The 9,993-nt window shown below is 41.8% G+C and overlaps 1 protein-coding gene across 4 annotated transcripts in view; it reads right to left on the bottom strand.

The window, feature by feature from the left end:
• The window catches only part of PRDM10 (PR/SET domain 10), a 97,146-nt gene extending 87,563 nt beyond the window's left edge, over positions 1–9,583 (bottom strand). For all 4 annotated transcript variants that reach the window (XM_063093360.1, XM_063093362.1, XM_063093359.1 and 1 more), the window contains exon 1: positions 9,348–9,583. The gene's annotated coding sequence lies outside the window, so the exon portion shown is untranslated. The remainder of the gene's footprint in view (positions 1–9,347) is intronic.
• Positions 9,584–9,993: the final 410 nt, after the last annotated feature.

Raw genomic sequence — 9,993 nt, forward strand, 5'->3', positions numbered from 1 at the left:
GTGTATTTCAACTTAAAATTGGTAGAATTTTAAAACTATGTGATTAGTCTTTTCTCTCACACGGAGAGACAAAATAAAGGCATTCCTGTTTAGAAATCTCTGCCATAACTATTCTTTCCAAACACTTCACTGAACCATTTCATTCAGGTATAGGCTACAACATGTTGGATTTGTTTGCAAATCCACTGAAGGAGCTAAATAAGACCACAAAATTAGAATCCCTTAACAGATGCAGCTCTTTATTTTAAAAATCAGCATAATCATAGTCCATCTGATTCAAAATACGTGCTGTGGAAGTTGAAGGTTACTTGAGGTAAATAACTACTGGAATAGTATTATAATAGCTACTGCCCTTTATTGAACATCTATCACATACCAGATACAGTGAGATATCCTTTAAATACTCCCTCTCAATTGTCTCACCATACCAAGAACAATTACTTGTCCAAGGTCATAGTGCAGATAAGTGGAATTTAAAGCCAAATCCTTTTTACTACAAAGCTTGAACCTCTTGCTTCTTCTGCTGCAACAGCTTTCATCCTAGGCAAAGCTGCCAGGACCCAAGAATGGTTTGGACCTGCTGCTGTCTCCTTAGTCTCCCACCAGCTGATGCAATCACTAGGCAACAATTGTCTCAAAGGAACCACAGGAGGTTGTAATTTACTAAACCCACAAGCAGATTTAATTGAGCAAATTACTTAATAGCCAGAGAGTTGAGATAACTACAAAGCCATAGTAAAGGGCTCCCGCTGTAAAAATTCAAATAATAACTTTTAAAAACACAGAAATACTTGTTAAACGCCTATTCTGTGTTCAGCGTTGTTTTAGGAATTTAGAACACTCTGGATGGAAGATTTTATTAAAATATTCAGCAGGGGGCCGAGCCCGTGGCGCACTGGAGAGAGTGCGGTGGCGACGGGTTCGGATCCTATATAGGAATGGCCGGTGCACTCACTGGCTGAGTACCGGTCACGAAAAAGGCAAAAAAAAAAAAAAATTCAGCAGGGAGGGAAAATACAAATAACATTTACTCACCACTGCTCAAAAAAAAAAAAAAAGCTACCGGCCTGTGTAGAATGTAGCAGCCCTCAAACATTAATTAAATTAATTCATATCATGAAAACAAATTACTTTAAATGTTTTCCAGTTCTCTCACATGTATGCATTTCTCTAACAGTGACATTTTTTACCTTCTTGGTAATTGTTTTCCAAAGTACTTATACTAGTTTATATTCCTACCAGCCAAGTAGAAAGTCTCTATTGCACAACATCCTCAGGACTTGGTATTGCCAACTTTAATTTAGGTGTACAGTGTTACGGCATTGTGGTTGTAATTTGCATTTCCTTGATTATTAACAAGGCTGAACACTTTTTACATGCTTGTTAGACATTTAGATTTCCTTTTCTGAAGTGCCTGTTCAAGCCTTTTGCCCATTATTCTATCAGTGCACACGCATCTTGTTTAAGAAACTCTCCTCTATTTCAACGTCAGCTTTATTGTTCTGCCTTTCATCTGCCATAACTCCTGGGACATAAATCAGGTTTTGGATATGGATGAGACTATTTCTGGACTTCTTATGGTGTTCTATTGATCTATTATTACCAGTTTATCCAATGCCAATATCACTCTGCCTGAATTATAATAGCTCTTCTTGATCTCGAGTTCCCAACTTTTTTTTTTTTTTTTTTTTGTGGCTGGTTGGTGTAGCCAACTTCTCTTTCTATTTCAAGAGTGTTTTGCCTTTTCTTGGGCCTTGGCAAAAACTTTACAATCAGCTTGTCTAGTGTTTTAAAATTTGCTGGGATTACATTAAATCCATAAATCAGTTTCCAGAGGATTGACACATTTATAATACTGAATCTTCCAAACCTTGAAACACTGTGCTCTCCATTTATTTAAGTTTTATTTAAAATCACTCAGTTTTAGAATTTACTCTGTAAATTAACACATATTTTGTTAAACTTGAAATATATGTACTATAGTTTATAACTCTTGAAAACCATGGATTTAAAAAAAGATATTTTGGGGGCTGGCCCGTGGCTCACCTGGGAAAGTGTGGTGCTGATAACAACAGGACCACGGGTTCGGATCCCTATATAGGGATGGCCGGTTAGCTCACTTGGGAGAGCGTGGTGCTGACAACACCAAGTCAAGGGTTAAGATCCCCTTACCAGTCACCTTTTTTAAAAAAAAAAAAGATATTTTTAAAGAGATGTGTGGAAAGGTGCGTTTTTGATGAGATCCCTAGAGCTTGAGATAAGAATATATGAATGTAAATACGAACTTTTTTTTTTAAAAAAATTTTTTTTTTTTGACTGGTAAGGGGATCGCAACCCTTGGCACAGTGTTGTCTGCACCATGCTCAGCCAGTGAACGCACCTGCCACCCCTTTATAGGATCCAAACCCGTGGCCTCGGTGCTACCAGCGCCGCTCTCTCCCGAGTGAGCCACGAGGCCGGCCCCAAACTTTTAAAAAATTTTTAAATGAAACCAAGTTTATCAAAACACAATTACTGCTACATAATTTTAATTCTAGAATTATTGCTTTGTAGCAATAGCAATTCAACAGGTGTACCTGAGAGAACCTGCATGTCACAAAAACAAACGTCCTAAACCATACTGTTCACAGGTCCTTACATTTATCAAATGACGTACTTAAAATCCAAATAATTTTTAATTCATCTACTTCAAGAGACAAAGAACACAGTTGGTTAGAGCATGGTGTTGTAACACCAAGGTCAAGGGTTCGGCCAGCCACCAAAAAAAAAAAAAAAAAAAAAAAAAGGAGGTGAATGCATGACTAATAGACTGAAACCTTGTTAATACATGCACCTTTGCCTGGCACTGAGACCCCAACCTCGTCCAATTTGCTGTCTTCCCACTCTTGTATAATTCACTAAGCTTCTGTCTCCTTTCTTTCATTTGTAAAATTAAACGCTGTTCTGTCAATGTCACGTTAAGGACTAAACGTAAACAGGTGCCTTGGAAAGGTCACTTAAAAAACCAAACACAAAACAATAATAATATCGGAAGGAGGTTATATTAAGGTTGCCTATAATCATGGTTTGTAGCAAGGCTGAAAACAACCATCAATAAATAAATTGGCTTCAAAATCTTTCAGCAATGCTAGGAAAATATTAATATTTGCAAACAAAAATAAGAATTTTGGGAAAAAAAGGAAAGAAAACTTCAGGCATGACTTTGAATGTCTTCATTAAATTCACTCCTTTGTTCCTCAAAACTTTTAGAATACAGTAAGTAAAAGGCATTCTTTTTCTATAATATTCTATATGAGGGTGCTAAAAAACATCTGCAGATTCTGGGAATTTATGATAGGTTTAGGAAGCAAGAAATAAGCACAAATAATTGCAATGCAATACAACATAAAATAAGCACTCAGAAAAATGTTACTAATATTACAAAACAGTACAAAAATCCTTTAGACGTTTAGAGACTAAAATGATCACTCTCAATAAGACGGAGAAGAGCCTCAAGGAGAGATGTGTGGTTTCAGCTTGCTCTAGCAGAGGTTGGCAATCTATAGCCCATGGGTGGCCTGACACCTGTTTTTGTACGGCCTGTGAGCTAAGAATGGTTTTTACATTTTCAAATCGTTGAAAAGACTCGATAAGAATAACATTTCATGATGCTGAAAGTTATATTAATTCAAATCTTAAGGTCGAAAAGTTTTATTGAAACACAGCCATGCTTTCCAGAGGGGAATCATTTAGACAAAGACCATGTGGGCCACTGCAGAGTTAGAGCTGGGTCTGGAGCTCACAGACCCCCTCCAGCCCGTTCACAAACACTTCACATGCAGGTCTATGAGCTAGGTAACCCCGAGCCTTGGGTAAAAGAAAGAATAGTCTTTATTCAGCACACACACGTCTGATACCTAGGCAGTCCAAAGAGAAACTCAGAAACTCACCTGCTACTGGCAAAGCCCAAAGAAAAACTGAACAGCTGCCATCAAGAGTAAACATGTTCTATTTTTAGACATATGCTCTGCCAGCCAGCTCTGCTTTCCAAACTCAAGAACACAGAATAGCAACAAAACTAAAAAGATACATTGGTGTACATGCACACTAACTCCACCCACACACAACTTGCTTACAAGAAATGTCCAGGGAATCTGACTAAATTATTGTATTTTCTCCACACACACAAAGCCAAAAATACTTCTTATCTGGTCTTTTACAAAAAAGTTTATCAACCACTGCTCTAGAAGGATGGACGGGATTTTGGTGGGCAGAACTAGGAGAAGGCAGAGAGGAACAAACAATCCAGCTTGAAAAAATAAAGAGTGGAAACATGAAAGGAAAACCTAGAATATTTCTGGGCCAGTGGGAAGACCAGTTTGGTTGAAGCAGGTGGTCCAAAATAGGTAAACAATTATTGAGCCGTTTAGTATTATGTGCTTTGTTACTGAGCCACCTATAATAGTGTGGTAAGTGATGAACAAGCATCCTCCTCGCAATCTATGAGGTTGGGACTGTTATGAGGTTGGTACTACTATTCGTATTATCCCTATTAATAATTAAAGAACTAGTTAAATAATTTGATAAGGAAACTAAGGCTTACAGAAGTTAAAAAAAACTCGCTCAAGATCACAGCAAGTTGAGCAGAGCAACAAACCTAGGTTCCTTTGCCACAGAACCTATGCTGTTAAATACTACACCCTATCAAACCTCCACACAGGGTAGTTAAAGGAAATCCATCTATAAAGATAAATTAGAACTAAATTGTCCACCTTTTCAAATACAGAAGTAAACACTATATATGGATTTTATCTGTAAGCTATGTGTTTCCAAGTGTGTTTAAAAGGACAATTGTCCCATTAGTTGGTCCAAAGTGCTCCACCTTCAGAATCAAACTATTGTGGCCTTTTTCGAAATCACAGCAGAAAAAATGTGAGCATGATTTTCTCAATTTCAAGTTTCTCCTAGAAATATTGCTTAAACTTCTGAGAAGAGGTAAATTGAAAATCAATGAATAAGCAGCAGACCAAGTTTAGGAAAATTCAGCTGATTATCTTGAGCTCAACTTTTTCTTTTTTTTAACGGATTATGTGCTCACAGATGTCATTTTATTATTTCAAGTTCAAATGATTAATTGAATATATTAATTCAATAACAGTTACCTCAATTATCTGGAAATGGTTTTGAGATTAAGACATTCTTCAAAAGAATAATCAAGAATAATCGTGCTTGGGCCGAGCCCGTGGCGCACTCGGGAGAGTGCGGCGCTGGGAGCACGGCGACGCTCCCGCCGCGGTTTCGGATCCTATATAGGACTGGCCGGTGCACTCACTGGCTGAGTGCCGGTCACGAAAAAGACAAAAAAAAAAAAAAAAAAGAATAATCGTGCTTTTGTGAAAGCTATCATATCACTAAAAAAAATCAGATATAACTGCATGTTAGCAGTATTAGCTGAAACCATAGAAACCTAAATACCTTATGTCATATTGCAACCTAGGAACACCCTACCCCTATCAGACTAAAGCTGAGCTGTTCAACAGAAATGTGTCAGCCACAAATGCAAGCCACATAGTTTTAAATGTTCTAGTAGCCACATTTTGAAAAAGTAAAACAGGTGAAATTAATCATAATACATTTTATTTAACCCAGTCTATCCAACGTATTATCATTTCAACAAGTAATCAGTATTTTAGAAACTGAAGTATATTTTTTTTCATACTAAATCTCAAAATCTGGTGTATGTACTGCACACAGCACTAGCCATATTTCAATAGCCACATGTGGCTACTGGCTACCATATCCGACAGTGTAGATCTAAGCGACAGCTCTTCTAAAGATCACAGCAGGAAAGAGACCAGCTTGTAACATTAGAGAGTTCAACTAAAAAATGAATAACGAACAATAATAGACTGCAGTTAGCAGAGAGTAACCTTTTAGCAATCTCTCTCTGTTTGGAGTTCTTAAGGTATTGTGCAGTATTGACTTTATAACAATTGTTTTCACCACATTTTAACTAGTATTGTTATAATTGTAATTTAGGATTATCCATAACCTCCTTCCTCCCTCTTCATTTCCTCACCTTCCAATTTCCTAAACTATTTCAAAGTTATCCGAAAAGAACCTACTTCCAGGTGCTTTCTATAATCCAAACAAATTTAAAATTAACACAGGCATGGGCAATGGGAAGGCACAGAAGAATCTTGTAAAGGAAATCAAAATAATGTTTTAGAACTAATAGCAAGGTATCATTGTCACAGGAGTTGCAGGAAATAAACTGGAGACTCACAAACGCAGAATGTTCCACACAAGCAAGTATTGAAATAGTGTTACAAAACTGAGAATAAACCCTTACTTAAGCAGCGATTCAAGTAAACATGTAAATGGTTTAATGCCAAAGGAAGAGGAAAGCATCACCAGTGTGTACCAAAATAATAAAGTCAAGAAAATCTTCCCTCTCACCCTCCTGTCCCTGCCCCACCCCCCAGGAGAATGAGTGGGACGAATCTGCAAAGATTTGGTTGTAGCAAACATTTTCCTAACTCTCTGGCTCCTACTAGACACCAAACCAAATATTAAATATGATAAACTTAAATAGTAAACAATGAATTCTGCTTGTGAAAAACAAATTGCTAGACTGGGCACGCCTACATTCTTTGGGGTGTCGTTGGGGTGGGGAAAGACTGTGTATTTTAGTGGCAATAGGTTAAAGTACATCAGCATTCAAGTTTAAAACAAACTCTGACTAAACAATTCAAACACTGGAACAGAAGAATGGTTAATAGTTTGCTTTTACCAAATCATTTTAATCAAGTGAATACGCAGTTACCATTTGTTTACCAGTGCTTAAAATGCAAAATTACTGAGGAAACCAAAATTATAGCTCAGTAGTTCTCTGCCCTTTGATCAGTTCTGCTTGTTATCCAGAAACCTATCCTCATCCATTAGATTATGCTTTTAAAGAATAAAATTAATCAAAATATTATTTTAGTTCAGAGAACTTTACAATGCCCCCCCCCCCTTCAAATAATAAGAGAATCTACTGAAAGTGGCAAACCATCAATGCAGTCTTTAGGCAACTATCTACATTAAAAAAAAAAAAAAAAAAAAAAAAAAAAACTAGATACTACACTACATTACGATGCCAAGTTATTAAAAATGTTTTATATACAGACACAAAAAAGATTTGAAACACACCAATATATCAACAGGGATTATCTCTGGTAATTATACTTTAGGGTTTTTTACTTCTTATGCTGTTTCTATATTCTGTTTTCTACATTGATCATGCATTATTGTTAAAACTTGAAGGAATAAAACAAATTTAGGCAAGTGGAAGTTGAGGCAGTGCCGATCAATTTAGGATTATATTGGATTGACATGCTATCCTTTATACCACCATAAACGCTACATAAAAAGCTGGGGTCCCTGAAGACTGGGACGTTGCCTTATCTATAACAATACTCGATTACATTCTGATGTACGATATATGATGCACTCTTTAATTTGTGGGGAAGGGTGCTAGAAAAACTAAACATGGCTTCTTTGGAAAGAGCAGTTTAGCACCCCTGCAAAACAGAGCATAGCAAAGAGTGGGTGCTCACTCAAATAAATGATGAGTCTTGGTCAATATAAAAAATGTAAACGTTCTAAATGCCACTGAATTGTTCATTTTAAAATGGTTCATTTTGTCAATTTCACCTCAATTTATTTTTTAAAAGTAAACCTAGTAAAGTTACTTTCGAAATACACCAGATTGAAAAAAAAAATATATATATACGACTGAAAAAACATTGCTTTGCCCCCAACCAATCCTTTTTTTTTTTTTTTTTTTTAAATCTCGTTTTCTCAATTCTACAGCAACAAATAAGGGTGGTTCACCAATGTAGAAGCTATGGTGGTTCTGGTGGTGGAGTGGATAGGAGAGTGCAAAAAAATACTATGTAATAATATACCTTCCTGCCTTCAAAGAGCTTACAGCAGCAGTGGAGGGCTAACCACCAACAGCGGAACAGGTCAGAAAAAGAGGCCACAAGACGGTCAGGAGTGATTTTGTTTTTTTTTAATGAAGATAAGTACTGTTGAGTTTAAATTTAGAGATCTTTGGGGGTGATGAGCCGGGCAAGATTTAAAGAGGCGAGAGAACAGAACTAGGGCACGGGCTTGAGCTGGGTGGCTCTCATCACACGTTTAATCCTCCATGACAGCATAAAGCCACCCCTCCTTGTGCTTAATGGTACACAAACACTGCCTGAAAATGGACTGAAATCCAAATAATCCACCCAGAAAGGCTAATGGCGCGGGCACACAAAACTCAACAGCCCTGCGCTCATATGCCTGGAGGGCCGACGGTGACTATGCCATTTTACTCAGTTGCCATTTTACTTAGTAGAGTCCTTAATACCTGGCTACATATTTTAAAACTGCTTAATCAAAGCTGACGATCGGCTAGAGAACTATACACCGCCAACCCGCTCCCTAATGCCGACGGGCTTCGTCACGCCTTTGCACCGCGCCCCGGGCGCAGGCGGACTGGAGCAAGGCCGCGATCCCGACCTCGCCTCCCCGAGCCGCGGTGCCTGCGGGACAGACCCACACTGGCCATCCGCACAGCCCTGCACGCGGGGCCTCCCCGGTCCCGGCGACGCCAACTTGTACATATAGGCCGTGGGACCAGAGGCCGACGGCAGGTGGGCGGCGCGGCCTCCGCAGACAAAGCTGGGCGCCCCACCAGATAGGGCCCGCCGCCGCGCGCACCCGCCGCCCGCCCGGCCAGCCCCGATCTCGAGCCGCGCCGCCACCCCCCGCGCCGGCCCTGGGCACCGGCCGGCGAACACCAGCCCGCCGCACCCCGAACGCCCGCCCAGCCGCCGCTGCCGGAGCGCGCAGGCCGCCCAACTGCTGCCCCGGCCCAACCAACGCGGGCAGGGGAGGAGAGGTGCACGCGGCTGGCGGAGCGTGCGAGCCACCCGGGGGTCGCAGCGGGGAGGCTGCGCGCGGGGAAAGCAGGGGCGAGGAGGCGCCGAAGCCATCGCTGAACGCAGCACCAGGAAGTACTCCCGGAGGGGGATTCGCCCCTTTCCCCTTGGAAGGTGCAGATGGTTTGACCCCCCACCCCGAGTGAGGTGCCTTGTCCCAGCCCCGGCTGGACTGTACCATCGGGCGGTGCCGCCGGGATTTCTTCCCCCCACCACCACCATCAATCCCCCCCCACCCGGGTCCGCGGTCGGTTGGCCCCGGCCGGGCTCTAAGACGCGGAAAGAGCTGGGCGCCATTTTGGGTGGGACTAAGCAAAGACGAAACACTCTCCCAGTCGATGGGGTACTCTGGACCCTGGCTTATCCGGTTCCCTTAATCCTTTAGGTACTTACACGACGTTGGGTGAGGGGAGCTGGAAGATCAGCGGGTCCCCGATCCTCTCTCCCTAGGGGTGATGGAAATCAACCCCCCCCGCCACCTCCAGGTGGTTCTTCCCGCCGCAGAGTGGGAGCAGCATAAAAGGCGGGGCCTCATTAGCATAATCTGCCTGGCAACCTAATCTCGACATTGTGTGATTGGTTAAATTCTGTAAACCCCATGCCGTGCCTAGAAGCGAGAAACGCTGGAGCGAACTGACAGGCCCAGATTTAAGAGTCATGACGAAGATCCTGAGACGCTTATTCAGTCGGCAGAGAAGCCAAAAGGAGATTCACACAATGGCCCAATGGCTGAAGGCCTCTTTATTTCGTGCTCTGCTGTTCATGTAAAATCCAATCGAAGAGCGGGTCTCAGGCGGCGCTCGCCTGCGTTCGTACTCTAAGCCAATCAGAAAGCCCGACTCTGCGCATTCAGGGTCAAGCCCCTCCGAGGGCCTGGCCCGGTGCAGCAGGGATGACGTCCAGCCCCGCCTCGGTGTCCACGGTGAGGAGATTGCCCTGCACGCCGGGGGGCCGGCCGCATCCCCACGCCGCGTGGCTGCGTCCCGGGAAGGCGCCGGGGGATGGCGGGACCCGCGTCCGCCAGTGGGCTTCGCCCCAG

This window comes from Cynocephalus volans, chromosome 4, assembly GCF_027409185.1.
Source record: "Cynocephalus volans isolate mCynVol1 chromosome 4, mCynVol1.pri, whole genome shotgun sequence".
NCBI classification, from domain to species: domain Eukaryota; kingdom Metazoa; phylum Chordata; class Mammalia; order Dermoptera; family Cynocephalidae; genus Cynocephalus; species Cynocephalus volans.